This window comes from Bubalus bubalis, chromosome 21, assembly GCF_019923935.1.
Source record: "Bubalus bubalis isolate 160015118507 breed Murrah chromosome 21, NDDB_SH_1, whole genome shotgun sequence".
NCBI lineage: Eukaryota > Metazoa > Chordata > Mammalia > Artiodactyla > Bovidae > Bubalus > Bubalus bubalis.
In genome coordinates, this window is record NC_059177.1 from 46,303,186 (window position 1) to 46,329,101 (window position 25,916).

The 25,916-nt window shown below is 44.0% G+C and overlaps 1 protein-coding gene across 3 annotated transcripts in view; it reads right to left on the minus strand.

Annotated features, from left to right (window-relative positions):
* CACNA2D3 (calcium voltage-gated channel auxiliary subunit alpha2delta 3) overlaps window positions 1–25,916 on the minus strand; it is a 909,107-nt gene that overhangs the window by 478,940 nt on the left and 404,251 nt on the right. The window lies entirely within an intron of this gene.

Below are 25,916 nucleotides of genomic sequence, written 5' to 3' on the forward strand. Positions count from 1 at the left end.
TCTTTTTGCATATAGATTTATTTGCATAATTTTTAGATTCCACATGTAAGTGATATCATGTAACATTTGTCTTTCTCTGACTTACTTAACTAAATATAATATTTTCTGGGACCATCCACATTGTTGCAAATGGCAAAATTGTCATTCTTTTTCATGGGTTAGTAATATCCCGTTGTGTACATACATATATGTCTTAAGCCAATAATCTGTTGATGTGTATTTGGGTTGTTTTCATGTCTTGGATATTGTGAAGTGTTACCAGGAACACTGGGGTGCACATATCTTTTCAAATTAGACTGTTCATTTTTTCGGAAGTGGGATTGTTGGATTATATGGTAGCTCTATTTTTAGTTTTTTATGGAACCTCCAAAAGTGTTTTCCATAACAGCTGCACCAATTTATTAATACATGCCCACCAAAGTGCACGAAGATCCCCTCTTCTCCATGCCATCTCCAGAATCTTCATCTATAAAATGGGGATTAAAACCAGAGCTGATCTTCATAGGGTTGCTGTGAAAACTAAAGGATATGTATATTCACCTGGCACATAGTAAGTGCTTCTAAAATGTTAATATCAACTGTTGGACATGTAGACCATCTTAGTCCTCCTAGATATCTATGGGAGGGTTACCGGAACCATGAAGAATGTCACCTAGTCTTCTACTCCTCTCTCCCCACTGAAACAACATTTGATAAAGACCCCAAATAATATTTTATCATTACATGCAATGAGTCTTTTTTACCCTTTTTACTTGGACCTTCTCTTTTTTTAAAAAAAGTGCCTGCCTTTTAGCATAAAAGTCACTACAATTATTTTTTATTTCTAGGTAGTAAGTTGGAAAATGTAGAAAAAGAAGACAACATCCAGATCTTCTAATGTGCTTTATGAATATATCATACATCTTTATTTAGAGCTCCTTGGCTAGAACTAAGTCATGAAGACCTATCTAGCTTCAAGGAATTCTGGGATATAAAATCTTATAGCTGGTGACATAATGCTTATGGAAAGAATGGAGTTCTGTTATTAAAGAAAAAAGTTGAATGACTATTTTGAGGTTCCTTTCAGTTTCTGCCAAGAGATTATGTTTGATGTCTTCAACTGTCTTATAAGATAGTAAGTAGATCATAACTACTTAACACAATGGAGTTGAGTATGCGGACAAAGGATGTGATAACATATCTTAGATTGCTAGCTTTACAAATAAATTCACTATTCTTTGTGCCCCCTTCCCAGCCAAAAAAAAAAAAAAAAACTAGAAATACATTCACTAAGGAAACATAAAAAAAAAAAAAAGAATTTCACCTATATTTTTAAGAACCCAGCCGCAGCCTCCTCACCACTTCATCATTTCGACTTCCACAATACTGTAGTCCCCCATCTTGGTGTTTTGATTTTCAACTCTGACACGCCAAAACATTATAGATGTGTTCAAAATCTTTGCTTTACTTTTTGGCTGGCACTTCCCTGGCCCCAGGTGTCTCTGCACCTCCATCTGAGGCTGGACAAGCCCACAGTGGCCTTGATTTAAGCCATTCAATGCCAGCACATGGTTACACTTCTCACCAATGAAGTTAATTATCACTCCCCCTTTAAAATAAGATCATGGTCTTTATCCTTTGTCAACAGAGCATTTGACTTCGATTTCTGTCAGCTAAGCTAGTATAAACCACATGCCTGCAGAGATAGAGTATCTTTGAAACAATTCCTCCTGGCTTGGCCATCCATTATACAGAAACATATGCCACAGGCCTGGAAATGGAAGATAAAGCTCTTTCTGGCACAACCTGAAAGTGTATTGTGTGCCTCCTATGACTAAGCTGTTTATTAAGAAACAGGGACACTTAAAATGGGGAAAGCATATTATCTCTGCTGCTGAGTTGTCTGAAAAGGGGCCAGAGCTCAGAGCAGACTCCGTTCAAAGGTCTGACTTCATCCGCAAGTCGCTCTGGTGTGGTTCTGCTGGTCTTTAGATTTTGATTCCATGAAAATTTTGATTCTGTGGTCATGCCTGCCTTCCAAATGCCAGTATGTAGGAACAAGAGCACAGTGAGATCCAGGCAGATGAAGGGAAGTATCCGTCTGATCGTATCTGGGCTGAAGGTAGGCCAGGTCCAGTCCCATCTCTGTGAAGAATGCTTCTTACTTGGCAAGAGTCACTGCTGTTAGCACCTGGAGATGGACCTCTAATTTATTACCTGGTCCCTGAGGACCACTTTTCTTTAGTGCTGAACTTGGTGAGTGTGCAACGACTCACCATCACAATAGACACACTGCAGATTGTGCTGGTATCTCTTTCTCACCACTGATCCTGCAATGAAAGCTAGCATGCAGAGGTCCCCATGCAAACACTCGGGAGCCACTCGCCACCCCAGCACTAGGGCCCCCACATCTGTGAAGGTTCATTAGTTTTCCACTCTCATCCCCCAAGTCGTTTTCTTTGCTCAAGTGACAACATACTTGTTAATTCCTAACATCAGCTAATACATGTCATTTTCAAATATTTTATGTGACTCTGAATGTGAAAGATGAAGATGGCTTTTCCTATGTAAGTAAAAAATAAAAATGAAAGAAGAAGAACCACCACCAAACTCCCAGTCCTGCTTCCTTTTTTATTAACTCAAGTGAGACTTGGGAGGGAGGGGAAAAAAGGTGAAAAGGTGTCAAAAGATATTTCCTAATTTGACAGCTGAAACAGCTTCTAGTCAAATCTTTTTCAGTGAACTCCTGAGAATGAGGTACAGGGGGAAAGAAATCCAAAATCTACAATGAAATGTGTCAGGATAAGTAGAGAGTGTTCCTGGAGTCAGGTTATCAGCATTACCAGCCACAGAAGGAACTGGCCAGTGGCTAAGGCCCAGAGGAGTCCCTCCCTGCCCTCCTCCCCTCTTCCCTCCTTGCCCTCCCTCCTCTGTCCCTATCCACTCTCTCTCTCACCTTCTCTCTCACCTTCCCTCCACCAGTCTTCTCCTGGCTCCACCCTACCATTCTTCTCTGTTCCTCCCCATTTTCCCAGGTAGCTTCTCCCATCCTGCCTCTGGGATCCCAGACCTGACAGATGACTAACTCTCACAGAGGTGAACGAACTGGATCAGTCTGACAGTCAGCAGGTGTATGGGTGGGGACTACCCACCAATATCTGAGTGAATCCAATATTTGAGTGACAGACCCCAAGCCTTCACTCAAAATCCCCAGGGATACTCCTCAGCCTTAGTCCTGGCTCTACACTGGGCAGTGAGAGTCTACACCACTCCCAAACTCACCCACCTCGGTTTAAAACAAGTCTCCACAGAGCCAGTTACTTCCTAAAAAGATTCTACCCGGGACAATCATGGAAGCCTATTGTATTTTGTTAGAAGGATGTCAGGAATTTCTACCCTCCCTCCCCCAAAATGAGAACCCCAAGGATTCTGAGGGATACAAGGCTGGGGTGTACACAGCCATCTTCATTGCTCTCTGCTAGGATGTCTGGGGCAACCCTATGCTCATTCCTGGGCCAAGTGGGGTCCTGGCCTACTGGCCATAAGAAAGCCCTGGAAGGTCTCTTCAGCCAGCTCCCAAAGTGTGCGGACCTGGAGTGGCAGAGCTGGAGAAATGCAGAGCTGAGGCCACGGAGTGAATCAGGAGTGAGAAGACAGAAACCCTGTGCCCACTGTGAGGTTCTCAGGATTCAGCTCAGAGAAGAATCAGACCATCAGGGGGCAGACACATTTACCCACTCTGAGGTCACTGCCAGTAGCCCTGTTACATTATAGCCAACAGGATGCAGCACTAGGCAGTTCTTAGGGTCTACAGCCTATATGGCACATGCTGAGCAGCTATTATGCACACCAAACTCAGCCCCCCAGTAGGACCCACCTACAACGCCAAACTCTTAGTTGTGAGGAGATACTGGGGTGGACAAGGGGCACTGGGGAGGGGGCCTTGGAGCACTGGCTAGTCATCAAGGAAACTCATTGTTTCAATATTTCAGCCCCTGATTTAGCCACACCAATGCTTCCTAGCTGGAGGGTGGTCCGGGCAGCAGGAACTGCCATTAAGAACAAGCCATGGAGACTTTCTAATCAGGTTATAATCAGGCTGACCCTCATTGTAAATGAGGAACAATCTGGGTGCTTGGCTTCTCCCAGGACCCGTCTTCTGGGAGGCTCTCGTTGCTCATTAATAAGGCAACTGTCATGGGAATCAGGCAGACCTGGATCTGAATTCAGACTTGGATGAGTAACTTAACCTCCCTGAGCCTCAGTTTCCTCATCAACAAAATGGGTGAGCAATGGAAATAATGGTGACTAAGACTTTATGAGCCTTCTCTATGCCTAAGTATCTCTCTCTCTCTAATCAAGCACCCTCCTCTAAACTCCACCTGTTGAGCTGGGTACAGTTATTCTCCCCTGAGACATGGAGTGGCTAAGCATTTTGCCTGAAATCACACACAGCTGAGTGGTGGCACTCTGATTCTAACTCAGGCTGTCTGGTTTCAGAGCCCATCCACTGACCCCCCAGATTTGACTCTCTCCTGCTCATGGGGGTGCTGAGGGCATACAGGGAGACTGTGAGGATGAAGCACTCACCACTACACCTCCCCAACGTTGGTTTTTAAGCACAAACACAACAGCTGCTGTTCTAATTAACTACTTTTATCCTTTCAGAGACACGAATGTCTCAGTGGATTTTATGTTAGTATCTGCTGGGTTTTTCCCTCAGAAAAAGTGAACACAACAATCTCTGTGAGTTTAGTGTTTCTTACTCATAAAACTGACAGTTCTGTTCTTTAGTATCCTTCTTTTCATTCAACACAGTAGCCCCAAACTATACTAAAAAAACAGTGCCTTTAGGATGAAAGAATATGAATATCACTCAGCTGTTTGCTGGACTCAGTACACAAGAGGGTAGAGCAAGAAGGACAAAAGAAGAAAAGATTATCTGGCCTGGTGTGGGGGCAGGAGCAATGTTGATCTGGCTACCTTCAGGATACCCACTCCAAATCTCCTTTGAAAGGAGAATAAACTGGCAAACAGGAAAAGATTATAATCCTTATAAATTAACATATAGGGATATTATGTCTCAAAAGAGAGATATTCCACTGATGAGTGACTAATGGGGAAGGATCTTGAGACAGGTGCTAACAACAAAACAGAGGAAACTACAGAGACAAACTTTTTAAAGAGACAACAAAACAACAACACTACTCTGACAACCCTCACAAGCAGGTACACGAAGGAAGTGGTTAAGCCCTGGGCAGAGAGACACTGGCGAGTGAGTGCCCCATCCTCACAGACCCCTGCACTGCCAGCCACTCTTAGGTGCTGGAGAGGAGCCAGGCATAAGGAGGGGGCCTGAAACAGGGGGCAGAGCAGAAGGGACCAGACGCCTGAGCCTCGGGCCTCCATGAGACGACCCCTCACCTCGAGGGTCCAGTGGTCCAGTGAGGCTCTGCAACAGCTGCTTCATCGAAACCCCCTTGCAAGGTACCTGAGACTGTCAATGAGAGCACAGCAAAAGTACCTGGCTGCCTGCCTTTGGCTGGAGACTAGAAAACCTAACTTCTAGTCATGCTTTTCAGTGTGACTCTAGGAAGCAGTGACATACTCTTTTCCAAGTGCAGAATATTCTCCGTAGTTGAGGTAGGGCTCCCCCATGTCTTGATACCCAACAGCAGGTGATTGGAGCATCATGGAATCCCTTTACAAGGAAACAGATTCTCTTTTTCCAGGCAAACACCATTTGTATGAAAATAACTGCTGTCACCATAAGGACAGATGACACTAAATACCATCTCCATGAAGACAGAGTCCACTTTCTCCCTGGTCCTCCCACCTTCAGCAAAACCACTGTCAGCCACACCCACAACGCGCTGAAAGGACTAAGGACTGGAAGGCCATCAGCAGTGAACACACGGATGTGCTTCCTTGCATTGAATAGATGTGTGCCTGGAAAGCACTTTAGATAAGTGGCTTTTGTGAATCAAGTTCGTTTGTTCTTTTAATTCCTAAAAAATCAACACATTCGTGGCACTACATTCAAACTGAACAGAAGGGTAGCAAGTGGAAAGTAGGCACTTCAGTTTCCTGTGTATCGCTCCAGAAGTGATCAGTATACTCAGCATTCACGTGTGCCCTTCACACACACACACACTCATGTAGTCACTATGTATTTTCTTTTTCATCCTTACCTTTTCCTCTGTCACGTACTGGCATATCTTGGAGCCCGATCACCGGAACACATGGAACTACAGTTCTGAGTTTTTGGGTCCCAGAAACAACAACGCCTTCTGAAATGCTAGTGGCTCTTCTAAGATAAAAGGACACCCTCATCAAATAAGTTTGGGGAAAGCTGTCTCACACTATTAAACAGCTTTCTCTCTGATAGAAACTCCAGTTTCTTGAATATCTCATGGACACCATGGGCTGTCAAGAGTGACAGATTTTACATAGCACCTCCTTCCTGTATTTCATTCTAAAACATTTTTTCCAGGACTGCTTACCTACATCCTGTGCAATGTGATCTCTTTGTGTGATATTCTCAGCCTCGCCCCAGCTCTAGGCTAAAGTATTTCTTACCCTTCCTCAGGCATCAGACAAGCTCATGCTCCTCAGGAAAACACCCTCTGACCACGGCTGTCCCTCGCCCCTGGTTCACCCCTGGCACAGGCTGAGATGCTCTGGAACATACTCTCACTGGACCACAGCCCCCTCCACTTCATTTCTTCTGGTTGCATTAAACGCTCAGTGGTGTGATTGGTCCCCGTCTGTCTATAAACATCACAGGAGCGTGGGCAGTGTCTGAACATTCATCACCACCCATAATGCCTATCTCTGCAACACCAGAGGCGCTCTATGAACATCCATTAAATAAATGCACGATAGCGGTATCCCTAGAATCCAGCTCTGTGAAGCCAGTCCGGTCCCTACAGGGGAAGAATTCACTTCTCCTAAACCTACTGCAGTGACCATCCTGCTGAGGCAAAGAGCCTTTTTTGCATGTTGAACCACTATCTCCTTACTGCTCTCTTACGTTATTTTGGTACTGCAGGTTTGCAGGATTAAATGTGGAACTGCCTCATATCTGACAGAAATATCCTCAACACATGAGCCACTGGGATGCATTGATATTCTGATGCAGAATTTGCTTTATATTTTTAAAAAGACTTCCTGCTGCAACATTTATTCTGATCATGGGAAGAGACTGAGAATTTATGCAAAATAAGGTAAGTTTTCATTTATGATAGAATTTCATGCCGTGGGAAGAAAATAGCACCGTTTGGCAAAAACGGGGCTTTCCATTTGCCTCACATAAGAAGTGTGTATGTAAGCAGGTCTGACACAGCTATCTGAACATTTCGGCACAGCCACAGGGCAGTGGATACAGCAGTGGCATGAAGGACAGTCTAAACAAGCAAGGTATCCAGGCAGGGCTAAAGTCAGTGTTGGGGATGCAGTGCTGACCTGACTGTTTTGTGAGATGAGTCATGATAAGCAAGTCTCTACGCCTCAGTTTTCTCATCTGTAAAATTGGAATAATAATTGTTTCTACTTCACTGAGTTGTAGGTAGAATTGTATTATATTAGATCATGCTGTGCTTACAAGTCATAAACACCACATAAGTGTTACCTAGAGAAAGGAAACTGAGAGAAAGGGATATAGGTGGACTAATACACAAGTGAGTGTCTCCAAGGTCAATGTCTGGTGTGTTCTGGATAGAAGAGTCCATAAGCTTGGAGCTAGGAAGAGAGGAAAGAAAATGAGAAGTGAAAAGGAAGATTTCCTTTACTCCCCCTCTCTGCTACAAGAGGAGGCTCACCAAACAGCTGAGGCCCTCCGACACTTCTGAGAACCCTGGGTCCCATACAGAAGGAAAGCAAAGAGTGCTATTTTAAACACTACAGCATTTAACTGACACCACCACCAAGGATCTCAGCAGCCCAGCAGCAGGGTATGAACACAAAGAGCTGTCCCCATCTCAATCCAATCATGATGAACACGGTGAAGATATCAGGGATTGGCTGCCTGCAGAAGACATTCATGGGCTTCCCATGCTCAAGCAACTCTGGATCCACACAACTTTCTGTTCATGGAGTTTCTTGGTGTACAACTCCAGTGATAAAAGAGTTTCCAATGTGCAAGAGGAAAAAGAATGTTATTTTGTTCATTATCATAGCTACTTCCAGGCATAGTCTATGCCACTGTGGGCTTTTCACTTATAACAGGACTAACTAAGATGGCTCTTAGGAAGCTCTTACCACACATCACCCACAGGGCTAAAGATTTAATACATATTTCATTTCATTCTCATAAACTCTATAGATAGTTGCTACCATAATGACACCGTAATGGCTGCTTAACAGATGAGCAACAGCAAAGCCTAAGCCCTTGTGGCTGTACGGGTCAGCATCAAGGCAACAAGCACATACCACACTCACACTCAGACTCCAGGCCCTTGAACAAGCCCCCCACCAACCCAGCACACCCTGCCAAGAGCTGCTGAGGAGGTCTGGGGTCAAATGCAGGACTGTCTGCAAGTCTCCCCTGTTTGCCCAAAATTGTGAAGCCCTACCTGCATTCCCTCAGCAAAGCAATCCCTTTCTTATTTTGAGGGACCTACGGTATAACAGTTCTTAACTATTTTCCTCACTGGAACACATCTGACTGTCAGCCCAGGCTGCAACATCCACTGCTGTCATTTCCAGAGTGCTGAAGATGGCCCCTCCCTCCCAATCAAAATACAGATCAGAAAGGAAGTGCCTACATGTGATGTTAGCATGGGAATGACCTTCAATTTCCTCTAAGTTATCAAACCGGAAAAGAATAATAAATCGCTTACAAACTCTGACTCTCTGCTATTTACTGTGACATTTCACAGATGTTGACAAGACACCAGGTTGGAAAACAAAACACTGTTACTCATCATTTCTACATTATCTTTTATTGCTCTGGTCCCTCGTTTTAGAATTCTTCTAGCCTAGACTCAGCAAGGAGATCAAAACAGTGAATCCTAAAGTAAATCAACCCTGAATATTCATTAGAAGGATGGATGCAGAAGCTGAAGCTCCAATACCTTGGGCCATCTGATGCGAAGAGCCAACATATTGGAAAAGACCTTAATGCTCAGAAAGATTAAGGCAGGAAGAGAAGGGGGCAATAAAGGATGAGATGGTTGGATGGTGTCACCAGCTCAATGGACATGAGTTTGAGCAAACTTCAGGAGAGAGTGAAAGACAGGGAAGCCTGGCTTGCTGCCATTCATGGGGTCGCAAACAGTTGGACACAACTGAGAGATCAAACAACAATAAAACCTAGAATCAACTTCTAACAATTGCGAGCCTCCAGCCTCATTTATGGGCTTCCCTGGTAGCTCAGCTGGTAAAGAATCTGCCTGCAATGCAGGAGACTCTGGTACCATTGATGGGTTGGGAAAATCCCCACGAGAAGGTATAGGCTACCACTACAGTATTCTTACGCTTCCTTGGTGGCTCAGCTGGTACAGAATCTGCCTGCTATGCGGGAAACCTGGGTTTGATCCCTGGGTTGGGAAGATCCCATGGAGAAGGGAACGACTACCCACTCCAGTATTCTGACCTGGAGAATTCAATGGACTGTATAGTCCATGAGGTCACAGAGAGTTGGACACAAGTGAGTGACTTCACTTTATCCTGATTTCTATTATTCTGAAAGAAAAGACACTAAAAAATAAAAACATACTAAGAGATCCTTAGAGTAATATTATCATATTAGACATACATTTAAGACTATTATCTTTGAAAGGAACCCCATCCCCCAAAATAAAATTCAAATAGAAATAGAATTGAGAAATCAAAACCAGAAAAAAATCAGCAATCTGTTCACGATAACCTATAGTAGAGCAGGACTAAAGTACTCATGGAGTAAAGCAGGACTCAGTTCAAGAAACATCTGTGGAAAATTTTTTCTATTCCACTCCTTCTGCTAAGTTCTAAAGGAGATAAAGAAAGCACAGCCTCTGTCTCCAAGTCCCCTCTCTCCAAAGGAAAGGAAACCACTACACCAGGGGACAGAGAAGGACAGGTGACTCTTCTGGAGAAAAAGGCTGAGGCCAGAGGGCAAGACCAGGCTCCAAGAAGCTAAGATGTCAGGAAAGGGTAAGCCTGCATGAGGAGAGCAGGCATGGGAGAGGCAAGGGTCCAGTTCAGTTCAATTCAGTCACTCTGTTGTGTCCCACTCTTTGTGACCCCACAGACTGCAGCACGCCAGGTTTTCTGGTCCATCACCAACTCCCACAGCTTGTTAAAACTCATGTCCATTGAGTCAGTGATGACATCTAACCATATCATCCTATGTCGTCCCCTACTCCTGCCTTCGATCTTTCCCAGCATCAGGGTCTTTTCCAACGAGTCAGTTATTTGCATTAGGTAGTCAAAGTATTGGAGCTTCAGCTTCAGCATCAGTCCTTCCAATGAATATTCAGGGTTGATTTCCTTTGGAATGGACTGGCTTCATCTCCTTGCAGTCCAAGGGACACTCAGGAGTCTTCTCCAACACCACAATTCAAAAGCATCGATTTTTCAGTGCTCAGCTTTCTTTATGGTCCAACTCTCACGTCCATACATGACTACTGGAGAAACCATAGCTTTGACTAGACAGACCTTTACCAGCAAAGTAATATATCTGCTTTATAATATGCTGTCTAGGTTGGTCATAGCTTTTCTTTCAAAGAGGAAGCATCTTTTAACTTCATGGCTGCAGTCACAATCTGCAGTGATTTTGGAGCCCAAGAAAATAAGTCTATCACTCTTTCCATTGTTTCCCCATCTATTTGCCATGAAGTGATGGGACCAGATGCCATGACCTTGATTTTTTGAATGTTGAGTCTTAAGCCATTTTTTTCACTCTCTTCAAGAGGCTCTTTAGTTCTTCATCGCTTTCTACCATAAGGGTGGTAACATCTGCATATTTGAGGTTAATGATATTTCTGCTGGCAATCTTGATTCCAGCTTGTGCTTCATCCAGCCCAGCATTTCACATGATGTGATCTATATGTATGCTAAATAAGCGGGATAACAATATACAGCCTTGACATACTCCTTTCCCAATTTGGAACCAGTCCGTTGGTTCATGTTTGGTTCTAACTGTTGCTTCTTGACTTGTGTACAGATTTCTCAGAAAGCAGGTAAGGTGGCCTTGTATAACCATCTCTTGAAGCATTTGCCACAGTTTGTTGTGATCCACATAGTCAAAGGCTTTGGCATAGTTAATAAATCAGAAGTAGATGTTCTCCTGGAGTTCTCTTGCTTTTTCTATGATCCAGAGCACGTTGGCAATTTGATCTCTGGTCCCTCTGCCTTTTCTAAATCCAGCTTAAACATCTGGAAGTTCTTGGTTCACGTACTGCTGAATCCTTGCTTGGAGAATTTTCTTTTTTTTTTTTTTCCCATCCTGAACCTCCTTCCCTCCTCCCTCCCCATACCATCCCTCTGGGTCATCCCAGTGCACCAGACCCAAGCATCCAGCATCCTGCATTGAACCTGGACTGTCGACTCATTTCATACATGATAGTATACGTGTTTCAATGCCATTCTCCCAAATCATCCCAACCTCTCCCTCTCCCACAGAATCCATAAGACTGTTCTATACATCAGTGTCTCTTTTGCTGTCTTGTATACAGGGTTATTGTTACCATCTTTCTAAATTCCATATATATGTGTTAGTATACTGTATTGGTGTTTTTCTTTCTGGCTTACTTCACTCTGTATAATAGGCTCCAGTTTCATCCACCTCATTAGAACTGATTCAAATGTATTCTTTTAATGGCTGAGTAATACTCCATTGTGTATATGTACCACAGCTTTCTTATCCATTTATCTGCTGATGGACATCTAGGTTGCTTCCATGTCCTGGATATTATGAACAGTGCTGCGATGAACATTGGGGTACATGTGTCTCTTTCCCTTTTGGTTTCCTCAGTGTGTATGCCCAGCAGTGGGATTGCTGGATCATAAGGCAGGTCTATTTCCAGTTTTTTAAGGAATCTCCACACTGTTCTCCATAGTGGCTGTACTAGTTTGCATTCCCACCAACAGTGTAAGAGGGTTCCCTTTTCTCCACACCCTCTCCAGCACTTATTGCTTGTAGACTTTTGGATCCCAGCCATTCTGACTGGAGTGAAATGGTACCTCATAGTGGTTTTGATTTGCATTTCTCTGATAATGAGTGATGTTGAGCATCTTTTCATGTGTTTGTTAGCCATCTGTATGTCTTCTTTGGAGAAATGTCTATGTAGTTCTTTGGCCCATTTTTTGATTGGGTCATTTATTTTTCTAGAATTGAGCTGTAGGAGTTGCTTGTATATTCTCGAGATTAGTTGTTTGTCAGTTGCTTCATTTGCTATTATTTTCTCCCATTCTGAAGGCTGTCTTTTCACCTTGCTAATAGTTTCCTTTGATGTGCAGAAGCTTTTAAGGTTAATTAGGTCCCATTTGTTTATTTTTGCTTTTATTTCCAATATTCTGGGAGGTGGGTCATAGAGGATCCTGCTGTGATGTATGTCGGAGAGTGTTTTGCCTATGTTCTCCTCTAGGAGTTTTATAGTTTCTGGTCTTACGTTTAGATCTTTAATCCATTTTGAGTTTATTTTTGTGTATGGTATTAGAAAGTGTTCTAGTTTCATTCTTTTGCAAGTGGTTGATCAGTTTTCCCAGCACCACTTGTTAAAGAGATTGTCTTTAACCCATTGTATATTCTTGCCTCCTTTGTCAAAGATAAGGTGTCCATAGGTGCGTGGATTTATCTCTGGGCTTTCTATTTTGTTCCATTGATCTATATTTCTGTCTTTGTGCCAGTACCATACTGTCTTGACGACTGTGGCTTTGTAGTAGAGCCTGAAGTCAGGTAGGTTGATTCCTCCAGTTCCATTCTTCTTTCTCAAGGTAGCTTTGGCTGTTCGAGGTTTTTTGTATTTCCATACAAATTGTGAAATTATTTGTTCTAGCTCTGTGAAGAATACCATTGGTAGCTTGATAGGGATTGCATTGAATCTATAAATTGCTTTGGGAGAATTTTCAGCATTACTTCGCTAGCGTGTGAGATGAGTGCAATTGTGCGGTAGTTTGAACATGCTTTGGCATTGTTTTTCTTTGGGATTGGAATGAAAACTGACCTTTTCCTGTCCTGTGGCCACTGCTGAGTTTTCCAAATTTGCTGGCATATTGAGTGTAGCACTTTCACAGCATCAACTTTTAGCATTAGAAGTAGCTCAGCTGGAATGTCATCACCTCCACTAGCTTTGTTCATAGTGATGCTTCCTAATGCCCACTTAACTTCAAACTCCAGGATGTCTGGTTCTAGGTAAGTGATCACACCATCATGATGGCACGGCCCAGGGGTAGGCATTCAAGAAGTCAAGTCCTGGTCTCATGAACCAGAGGAGGAAGAAAAGGAAGGCCAGTGAAAGAGGGCAGGAACCAGCATCTGTTTGTGAATGTTTGCATTTCTTCCTACAAACACTGCTGAAGGGAAGGGCATATGCGTGCCCGGCTTGGGCAGAGCCTCATGGAAATTCCACCCCTCTCCCTCTGGGAGCAGGGAGTTGGAGATCGTTTGGAGTAAGAAGTCAGTGTGTACCAATCAAGTGTCCCAAGGTCCGGGTGCTGTGCTGTGCCTGTACCATTACCTCCTCTAATGCCCAAGAAGACTGTTCACACCTTACAGATGGGGAGACACTCAGAGCATGAAATGCTTTTTCCCAGTCCACTGAACAGGCACTCACAGAAGTTCGAAGCAAGTCCAAGCCTGCCACACTCCAGCGCCTCCTTGAGGGTTCTGGAAAAAGCCTGGAGACAAACCAGGAAAGGAATGATGGGGACTATACAGGTCAGTACCAGGGTGAAAGGGAACCAAAGGGACAGGAAAGTGTTTCAGAGAGTCTTAGTTGGGAGGTATAAACTCCTTCTCATTTGCTTTGCAGGAAACCATCCACCAGCACCAAAAGTCATACATTTGAGTTTCACCCCATTTAACATGCGAGACCTGACTCCAGAATGGAGTGCGGGAGATTGGTTTTGGAATTCTGTCACAGGAGGTTCTGGAGGATGGCAATCCTTACTTGCTGACTGCAACACATTGAGTAGTGGTGAGATACTACAGCTAAAACGCTCAGTGCAGAACATGCCTCTCAATAAGTAATCAGCTCATTCACTCCATTCGTTCATTCATTCATTCAACAAGTGCAACATCTGTGTGGAACATAAGCCTAAAGAGAGGGCACAGTGAGCTAAAGGACATCCTTCTTTCACTAACACCACCTCTGAGATGATAGGGATTAGCGAGACCCCACCTACGTGTACACAGGTACACATCTTCATAGGCCTGTTTGTGCTATGCACACACACACATAGTCAGAACTGTGAAGAAACTGCCAAAAGAACCTGAACTCAACCACCACCCAAATGGTGAATTTTAATACAGAGATAGTTACTCTGTGACATAAAAATATAATTTCCAAACCAGAAGAGAAAAACAATGAATACTTTTGAATGACAGCTGTGGGGTTACTTCAGTAGCATTGTCTTCTGTGCATCTGGCCAAACACTCTTGTCATGCTTGCACTGATGACACAGGGTTGGGGCGTTCATTTGGCCTGCAGGGGACTGCAGATACCCAAAGGCCACGTGACGTCCTTCTCGCGAATGAAGCAGTGTGTGTAGCGTATGTCTGACCTTTTCATCACGACTCTTATGGCCACAGGACCATCGCATACAGTTACTGCTGGAAACATGTAAAAGCAGGGGTCTAGCCTACTCCCAATGTTCAGCTCTGAATTCCAAGGAGAAAACAAGCAATTTAGGAGTCCATATTTGTTTCTGACAGCCTGGAGTCACTTTCCCTCTTTCTCTCTCCCTCCTTCTCCCTCCCTCTCTCTCACACACACACAGCAAAGGGAAAAGAAACAAAAACGAAAGAAATTTTAAACATAGGCTTTAAAAAGGTTCATAAGCCTTCTTGCACATCAAATTTCTCCTAGAAAACATCTTAATGATTTCCGTGTAAACGAATCAGAAACATATGGATTAAATTTCCCTTAAAATATACACATGTAATTAAGGGGGAAAGTGCTTGGCAAAATGCATTTTGCATTTTATCAAACCCAACATCTGAAAAATAGGTTGAGACATCTGACAAACACAAACCCAGCAATCCTGCTCATCCCTATGGCAGCCCTGGACTCATGTCCACTGGGTGAGACCTTCCCCTTCCCTGGGCTTTTCAGAAGAACCTGCTGGATTGTAACAGACTAGCTGGTTTCTCAGGCTCTGCAGTGACAGTTATGAGTCTCCCTTTTCCTGGACTTGTGTTCATTTTCAGGGGCCAGGCCCCCCATACAGGGGAGCTTACAGTCCACAATGGCCTCACTGGGCAATTGCTTGGGATGTCTAGACAAGAAGAGCCCCGTCCTGCCATTCACACCTCACCCCACCTCTGCCAGCCAACAACTCTCTCCCAGGCTCTCCATCACCAGTGGAGGAAAGGGAATCGAGACTGAGAGCTATTTCCAGCATCTTTTCTTCATCTAAGAACTAAGTGAGAAGTTTTTCTAAATTGCTCCCTTCATTCATTTGCTCACCTGGAAATAAGTATTTATTGAGAACCTACTAGGTGCAAGGTACCATGCTGGGGCTGGAAAGTCACCAGAGAATACAGAGAAGGTCTCTGCCCTGGTGGAGCTGATGGTCTTGCTGGAGGCTCATTCTCTGGGGCCTCAGACCCGAGGGCTTGCATCTTCACCATCCATTCTGGGCTGCACACCATTCCTCTCCCTTAGGCCTTCCCTGAACCAGGCCCTGAACTCCTCCTCCTCGCCTTTATTCCCTCTCTCTCAGTGTCTGAGCCTAGTATTCCTCTGCAGACCTCTTCCCAGAAAAGCTCTCAACCATAGTTTACCTGTCCCAGTTTCCACAAGCTTCTGATGACTTTCACAGCCTCTCACCACCTAGCCAGCCCTTTCAGACCCCATAGCCTAATGTTTCTGACTATTCCCCTCAACAAACCCAAAGGACACCACACTTTCTCACTGTTAGTGTCCAGTCCCCCAACTCGCTGCCCCCCTTGCCCCTGCCAACACCTGCTCACTGTTTACTTCTTATGCTGGACACACTTCCCTCCTAACCATGCCCTGCCTGCCTAACTCCTTCCTCTCTACCTCTTCACAGGGAGGCCCTTCTTGAAGCTGCAGGCCCAGGCCCAGCCCCTGCTACAAGTCACTGAGTATCATATCCTGCCTTGCATTTACCTAATCATGACTTGTTCAGCATCCATTTCTCCCCTTTGCTCATGGAGCAGGGCCCAAGTCTGTCAAGATATGTTGTGGACATATCTCCAGAGCTCAGCACAGTCAACATTTGATCAGTGAATGAAATAAGAAAAGAATGAATGAGTAGATGAGCAAATACTTACAGGCAATATTCTGCCTCTCCTCCCTGCTATGTCCCACTTTCTGACCCAAGAAGATGGCCAGAACCTTTGTATTTCTCGCATCAAGGTCAGCACCTCTCCCCAGCTCACGTGGGGACCTTAGCTCACTGGAACATGATACTGGGTATTATGGAGAGAAGAGGAAGCCTGGCCAGGGAAGGGTCTGGGTTCTCATTACAGGGAGCAGGGCCCAGGAAGAATCCGAGCTTCAGAAGGAAGGCTGGTAATGGGTCCAGGATTGGAGCTTCTCAGCCTGGGCAAAAGTTCCCAGATCCCAAGGTGACTCAGAAGTAACTGAGTCCCAGAAACCTGTGAGAATAAGTTCCCATCCTCTTAGAGCTCATACTCAGAGAGGAAGCCAAGTAAGGTGAACTCTTCAGAAAATCCAGGTCCACCTTGGCATGGATCTTCCTATCTATGGGACTTGGCCTCCCTGACCTTTAGTTTCTTCATCTGAAAAAGGGAGATGAGAAAATCATCTAACCTCCCTCATTGGGCTGCAGAGGGAAGAAAATGAGGCCAAGGTGGTAAAATGATACCAAAGTTTAAAGGAGATCAGCCCTGGGTGTTCTTTGGAAGGAATGATGCTAAAGCTGAAGCTCCAGTACTTTGGCTACCTCATGTGAAGAGTTGACTCATTGGAAAAGACTCTGATGCTGGGAGGGATTGGGGGAGGAGGAGAAGGGGACGACAGAGGATGAGATGGCTGGATGGCATCACCGATTCGATGAACGTGAGTCTGAGTGAACTCCGGGAAATGGTGTTGGACAGGGAGGCCTGGTGTGCTGCGATTCATGGGGTCACAGAGTCAGACACTACTGAGCGACTGAACTGAACTGAACTGAACTTCTAAAATTTGCATTTTTCCTATATTAAACCTAAAATTGCTGGGAAAAAAATGTTACCATCTTTGCCTCTTTTCTGCTTGAGTGTAAAACACTGACATGCTAGAGGATTCTTTCCCTCCCCTCTCACCCCCAGCCACATTATACAATCTTTGGTGTATGATGTTATCTATGGGCACATTTCTAAGCCATCACCTTCTTTCTTCCACTTTTATCATGTCTTTCCTCTGTCTTGATAGCATCATGATTACACCACAGTATGGGGAGGAGGGGGCCAGAAAGCAAAATGGAATAAGAAAATGCAAGAATAAAATGAAAGTGTAAGTCACTCAATTGTGGCCGACTCTTTGCAATCCCACGGACTGTAGCCCTCAGGCTCCTCTGTCCATGGACTTCTCCAGACAAGAATACTGGAGTGGGTAGCCATTCCCTTCTCAAGGGGATCTTCTTGACCCAGGGATAGAACCCATGTCTCCTGCATTGCAGGCAGATTCTTTACTATCTGAGTCACCAGGAAAATCCAATAAAAAAGGAGAAAACCCTTCAAAAAACACAGAATCATGGTAACTGCCCAATCATGTTCTTTAGCAAACACATGAAAAGATACAAGCAGACATTTATGATCAAAATTTGGCCTATTTTCAATTTTTGGATCTCAATCACTTTAAAATAAAAATATTTGGAAGCCAAAGTATTGCCTTTTTCTTGGAGTACAAAATGAATCAGGGCAAAGGCTAACAAAGTTTTGCCAAGAGAATACACTGGTCATAGCAAACACCCCATTACAACAACACAAGATATGACTCTACACTGGACATCACCAGATAGTCAATACTGAAATTAGATTGATTATATTCTTTGCAGCCAAGATGGAGAAGCACTATACAGTCAGCAAAAACAAAACTGAGAGCTGACTATGGCTCAGATCATGAACTCCTTATAGCTAAATTCAGGCTTAAATGGAAGAAATCAGGGAAAACCCTGCTTTTAGACCATTCAGGTCTAAATCAAATCCTAAATCAAATCTCTTATGATTGTACAGTAGAAGTGAGAAATGGATTCAATGGATTAGATCTGACTGACAGAGTGCCTGAAGAACCATGGGCAGAGGTTTGTGACATGGCATGAGAGGCAGAGATCAAGACCATCCCCAAGAAAAAGAAATGCAGAAAGGCAGAATGGCTGTCTGAGGAGGCCTCACAAATACCTGAGAAAAGAGGAGAAATTAAAGGCAAAGGAGAAAAGCAAAGATCTGAATCTGAGTTCCAAAGAATAGCAAGGAGAGACAAGAAAGCCTTCCTCAGTGATCAATGCAAAGAAATAGAGGAAAACAACAGAATGTGAAAGACTAGAGATCTCTTTAAGAAAATTAGAGCTACCAGGGCATATTTCACACAGAGATGGGCACAGTAAAGGACAGAAACGCTATGGACCTAACAGAAGCAGATGTTAAGAAAAGGTGACAAGACACAGAAGAACTATACAAAAAAGATCTTAACGACCACATAACCACGATGGTGTAATCACTTACCTAGAGTCACACATACTGGAGTCTGAAGTGAAGTGGGCCTTAGGAAGCATCACTATGAAAAAATCCTAGTGAAGGTGATGGAATTTCAGTTGAGCTATTTCAAATCCTAAAGATGCTGCTGCTAAAGTGCTACACTCAGTATATCAGGAAATTTGGAAAACTCAGCAGTGGCCACAGGACTGGAAAAAGTCAGTTTTCATTCCAATGCCAAAGAATGTTCAAACTACTGCACAATTGCACTCAACTCTCACGCTAGCAAAGTAATGCTGAAAATTCTCCAAGCGAGGATTCAACAGTACATGAACCGAGAACTTCCAGATGTTCAAGTTGGATTTAGAAAAGGCAGAGGAACCAGAGATCAAATTGTCAACGTCTGTTGGATCATAGATAAAGCAAGAGAATTCCAGGAGAACATCTACTTCTGATTTATTAACTATGCCAAAGCCTTTGACTATGTGGATCACAACAAACTGTGGCAAATGCTTCAAGAGATGGGAATGCCAGACCACCTTGCCTGCCGCCTGAGAAATCTGTATGCAGGTCAAGAAGCAACAGTTAGAGCCAAACATGGAACAATGGACTGGTTCCAAATTGGGAAAGGAGTATGTCAAGGTTGTATACTGTCACCCTGCTTATTCAACTTATATACAGAGTACAATATGAGAAATCCAGGGCTGGATGAACCACAAGCCAGAATCAAGATTGCTGGGAGAAATATCAATAACCTCAGGTAGGCAGATGACACCATCCTTATGGCAGAAATTGAAGAACTAAAGAGCCTCTTGATGAAAGTGAAAGAGGACAGTGAAAAAGCTGGCTTAAAGCTCAATATTCAAAAAACAAAGATCATGGCATCTGGTCCCATCACTTCATGGCAAATAGATGGGAAAAAAATGGAAAGAGTGACAGACTTTATTTTCTTGGGCTCCAAAATCACTGCAGATGGTGACTGCAGCCATAGAATTAAAATATGCTTGCTCCTTAGAAGAAAAGTTATGACCAACCTAGAGAGTATATTAAAAAGCAGAGACATTACTTTACCAAACAAGGTCCGCCTAATCAAAGCTATGGTTTTTCCAGTAGTCATGTATGGATGTGCGAGTTGGACCATAAAGAAAGTTGAGCACTGAAGAATTGATGCTTTTAAATTGTGGTGTTGGAGAAGACTCTTGAGAGTCCCTTGGATGGCAAGGAGATCAAACCAGTCAATGCTAAAGAAAATCAATCCTGAATATTCATTGGAAGGACTGATGCTGAAGCTGAAGCTCCAATACTTTGGCCACCTGATAGGAAAAACTGACTCACTGGAAAAGACCCTGATGCTGGGAAAGATTGAAGGCAGGAGGAGACGGAGATGACAGATGATGAGATGGTTGATGGCATCACTGACTCAATGGATATGAGTTTGAGCAAGCTCCTGGAGTTGGTGATGGACAGGAAAGCCTTGTGTGCTGCAGTCCATGGGGCTGAAAACAGTTGGACACAACTGAGTGACTGAACTGAACTGAACTGAACTTTGACCTATTTCTAGTTTTTGGATTTCAACCACTATTTCAACCAATATTAAAATAAAAATATTATGGTGGGATGATTTGGGAGAATGGCATTGAAACATGTATAATATCATATATGAAACGAATCGCCAGTCCAGGTTCAATGCAGGATACAGGATGCTTGGGGCTGGTGCACTGGGATGACCCAGAGGGATGGTACAGGGAGGGAGGTGGGAGGGGGGTTCAGGATGGGGAACACGTGTACACCCATGGCAGATTCAGGCTGATGTATGGCAAAACCAATACAATATTGTAAAGTAATTAGCCTCCAATTAAAATAAATAAATTATATTTAAAAAATAAATAAATAAAATAAAAATATTTGGGAGCTAGAGTATTGCCTTTTCCCTTTATAGACAACCTTGAGAAAAATGGCTCACAGACCTTCAAGCCTAGACACTGGGGTGGCGTGTAGTCCAGAAAGGACAGTTAATGAAAATGCTGGGTTCTGATCCTGCCTCTACCAGGTGGGGAACATGTGACCTTTTGTTACTCCCTCTTAGTTCAAATTCTTCCTTTGTTAATCATCACTGCTTACAAGAATCAAACAAGCTAATATAGTGATAATCACAGTAGAAAGCACTGGCCTTCATCAGATACAGACTCTCTTCCTGTGCTATTTGACTGTGACACCATGACATGGGTCTTATTTCCCCTCCAGCAGGTGACAAGAGACAAGGTCAGTGGGCTAGCCACTGCACCCCAACCTACACAAGCATTATTCTTACCTCATACATGATAATTCTATCAGCTCAGTACTGTTATGCCTAAGGATGCTGAGGACTGGAGGAAAAGAGAAACTTGCCTAAGCTCAGGTACAGGGTGGCCTTCTAAATGTTAAATCATCACCACAACCCCCTAAGAAGGTCACTGAGATTATCACCACTGGTTTCTGAATGTGGAAAATGAGACACAGCCATTTTATGCAGTCACAGACACATGGGGTCAGCCATGGTGGCAGGTGATCCTCACCAGTCTGCCTCTGGGTGTGGCTCTGGCCCCTGGCTGTCCTCTCACGCAACCACTGTCTAAAACCATATTCTCTAGCCTTCTGGGAGAGTCTGGGAGACACCCAATGTCCTTTCAAATAGTGTCTTTTCCATGTAAGTTAGCCAGGGTATGTCTCTGCTGCTGGCAGATGCCATGAGAACATGGCAGCCTCGGGGGCATTCCCTCCCTCGCCCGTTGAGGAAACTCCACCATGTAGAGAGCACAGTGCTCAGGGCAAGGGAGGGCACCAGGCAGGCCATATCAGTAAGGCCCCTGCCCTCAGAGAAGTCTACATGCAGAAGGAAAACAACGTGTGGAACTTACTTCTGGAACAAAGGACCAAAGTCACCTACGAAAGAGTGAAGGAATTAAAGAGTTTGTACTGAGCTGATTCTGAAGAACAAGCATTTGGAAAAGCAATAAAGGAGGAGGTGGGGATAATAGAAATGGAGTGAATAATAAGATATAATGGAGGAAAGAGAAAGGCACACTCAATGAATGAATAGGGTTCTCAAGTGGGTAGACAGAGGTGACAGGTGGGGATGTGTCAGGAAGCATTTAACAGGAGGCTTCCTGTGTGCTGTTTGGATCTGTCAGGAATTCTCTGTTCCTTATTAATTCCTGAATATTCAGGAATTAAGAGGAGAGGCAAGCCTCTCCAGGGGGCTGGGGAATCCAGGCATTTCCTTCATTAGTGTTTCTATATGGTGATAAGTACCCTCTTCCTTCTTGTGAACCATATGGTATAAGTGATTGTTTACAACTCTCTCTCTCTTTAATATGGATTGCCTATGTTCTGTAAGTCTGGAATTTTAATCTTTATCTTTGCTGAGAATAACTACCTTGTAAGACAGTATATATGCACACACCATGTTCATTAAAACACCTTTGCTCCATCAGAGCTCTGGTCCCCTTGTCTTTCTTTCTTTCTTTCTCTCTCTCTCTCTTTCAGGCTGATCCCCTGGAGCGCAGAGGCTCTCTGAGTTCACTTTCCTGCCCGGGCTTCTAAGACCCTCTAGAGAAGGCGGTCTGCGTCTTCACCCCATCGAGAGGGCACCTGAGGCCTCCGTGAACAGAGCAAGTCCCATGTCAGGGGCTTTATTGGCTTTCTGTGTAAACCAAGGAATATCAGCCTCTTTCTCTCTCCTTTACTTTCTTATCGGTCCACTCCAGACCACCAGGTTCTGGTCCATTAAAGGACCTCAACAGGGATGAAGGGGTAGGTTACCAGCAGAGCATATTTCTTTCAAATACACATATACAAACACACATACCCAGATACACACACACGTATATATTATGTAATAGGTACGTATGTGTACACGTACCTACATATGTGCTTGTGTAAATTTTATACCATTTCAGCCCAGAAATTACTTACAAGAGTTCAGCTTTATCTGAATCCACTGTCAGATTATCCTCAGTTCTCACAGAAGCATCCTGCACCCTGCTTTACTCATAGAGGATATGGAGTTCTTCATGGCTTTGAAAGGCAAGGGCAGCTAGTCTCGAAAGATGTCTCGACAGGTATAGCAAGACTAGTAGGCTGGGGATGCCAGAGGAGCCATTCAGCAAACATCGGCTGAAGAAGTTTCAGGAAGAAGCTGCTGCACATTTCTAAATACTTCAGGAATATGGCTCTTTTAATTCTCGTGGCTTGTAGGTCAGTTTACTGTCGTGTCAGCAGCTTTGAACCCGCACTTTCTATCAGCGCCTTCGAGAAAGGCACCTCCAGCACAGAGGTGAACAGTGGCCTGGCTGAACAGCCTGGTCGCAAAAGGCCCAGCTCCAGAGGCAAAAAGAAGGCAGACCACAGAAAAGAGCTGGATTTCACCAGCAAGTTTCATCTACGCCTAGAAGTTATGCCCAGGAACACAGCACACAGCAGTGCATACGCAAGTATTGAACCACTCTGCTCCAACATATGGGGGTTCAGGCTGCCAGGAGGGCATGGCCCCCTGTACTGGTTTCCTTTAGTGGGGCAAGATTTCTAACATAAGAACATCTCAGCTAGTGACCAAGCTTTGAGCATGTGTTTTTTGTACATGTCATCAATAACTAGATCTGAGCTGGAGGGCACTCTAAACATGAAATACATCTCTGCAACATGAAAAGAAAAAAGACTATCAGGGGCTGGTTTGAATTAGGTACAATGAGACAGGAATTTTCCCGGTCTCCTCTTCTCTTTCTTGAGCAGCTTACTCACTGCCTGGTGGAAACAAGACACAGGGAACTTTAGTCTATGACCCACAGCCTAGGTGGGGGACCACTGAATCTGAATGCTGGTGGTAGGCAGACACCATAAGGGCTGCTGAGGATGACTTTAAACAAAATTATATACCTCCATGACTCAAAAATCTGACTGCCTATTAGGATTCTGCCTAGCAAGCCCTGCGGTCTGTGTGATCAATGGCAGCACTAGTCCCTAATGTGCTGTCACCATGGAAAGGTACAGTTATACCTTTAAGGCTCAAGGTGCAATTAAATATCTATAATGGTGCTAATAGTTCAAGCAACCTTCAAGCAGCTGCCATATTTTAAAAGATCATTCTGAGCTGTTCTATGTCTGGAACTGCTCTGCAAAATCTGAACTTTTCCTCTCCCATTGAGAATGCATTTAATGCTGACAGGATGGTTCCCTTACAGCCTCACTGTACAAAAGGTGGTTTCCTTCTCAGCTGGCAGGATGCCTTTAAAGGATTAAACTCCACCTAACAAAGCTAAGCTCAATTCTCTAAGGCTTGCATTCTTAAGAATTTGCTCTCTGAGAAGAGTCCAAAGTGAAGATTAGGTCACAGGATACAGTTCAATCCACAGCCCACTGAAGGCTACTTGGACTGACATCATTTTCTATAAGAGATAATGAAGACAAATGTGTGGCTGCTCACAGGAGCAAATGGTCAGGCCCCCTCTTCAGAGCTCCCACTGTCTCGGGCTTTTAGTAACTGTGGCCAGCAGATGACACACAGTATCCTATGATCTTTTTACCCATCTGGTCCCTAAGTTCACTGTGAACTTCTCAAGGAAGGGGCTGCATCTGGTTCACCACAGAGGCTCCATTAACCATCAGAATAATTAATGGGACTTCCCTGGTGTCACAGTGGATAAGAATTTGCCTGCCAGTGCAAGGAATAGGGTTAGATCCCTGGTCTGGGAGGATTCCACATGCCATGGAGAAACTAAACCCATGAACCAAAACTACTGAGCCCCTGTGCCACAACTACTGAAGCCCATGCACCCTAGAGCCTACGTTCCTCAACAAGAGAAGCCACCACAATGAGAAGCCCATGCACTGCAACAAAGAGTAAGCCCTGCTCTCTGCAACTACAGAAAGCCCATGCATAGCAATAAAGACTCAGAGCAACCAAAAATAATAATCAGTAAACAAATAATTTAAAAAATTAATGGATAGGGTACTGCCTCACAGAACATCAAGGATGGATAACAGGTCAACTAGGAAAGGGAGATATTAGATATCCAACCTCAAACGACAGGCATGAGAAGAATGCTTCAGAGATGCTGAGTGGGAAGTTCTTTAATCATTGACCACATTCTTTAAACAGTAACCTAAAACAATTTAGAAATGTATATTCATGTTATTTCCCAATAATAATGATAACAACTAAGATGCAATAGGCACTTTCTATGAGCAACAGCTGAGCTGAGACTGCTTAGGCATCATTTCATATTTTCACAATAACCCCCCAAAGGAGGCAGTACCCTTATACCTATTTTACAAAGAGGGAAACTGAGCCTCAGGGAGGCAAAGTTGCTTGCTGAGGATCACAGAGCCAGCAAGAGAAAGAGCAGGATCCAAGCCTTCTCTTGACACTGCATTCCTGAGATACTGAAACCAGATCCCAATATTTCTGAAATATCAATGGGACATAACACAGTCGATTTTTACTTTAAAAATGCCATGGCTTCCTGATTTATTTTGGGGGGAAGACAGTTCTTTACTTAGGCTCCTCCTTGGTATGACAAAGCAGAGCAAACTCCTGCTCAGTAATGGTGAAGATGAGGAGGGTGATATCCTCAGTTAACCCCTTTGGACACATCATGCATTTCATCCCTACAACACCCCATGATGTAGACACAGTTATTATCCATATCCTAGATACAAGGAAACTAAGGTCTAAAGAAAGGAAGTGGTCTCAGCCTTTCAAGGTCACAGCCAGTAAGAAGTGGAACTCAAGGTCTAACCAGCGGTCATCTGTTGCCAAAGCCCAATCCTTGGCTACTATTATCCCAATTCAAAGCAGCATACGGGAATTTGGGGAAAAGAACTCTAGAATCTATGAAAAAACTGGATTTGAGGAACACAAGCCTGAAAACATGGAGCTTCATTAGGATTCATTTTGCTTTGTACTCTAAGTGAAAGTCGCTCAGTCATGTCGAATTCTTTGTGTACCCATAGACTATACAGTCCATAGAACTCTCCAGGCCAGAATACCGGAGTGGGTAGCCATTCCCTTCTCCAGGGGATCTTCCCAACCCAGGGATCGAACCCAGGTCTCCCGCATTGCAGGTGGATTCTTTAACAACTGAGTCACCAGGGA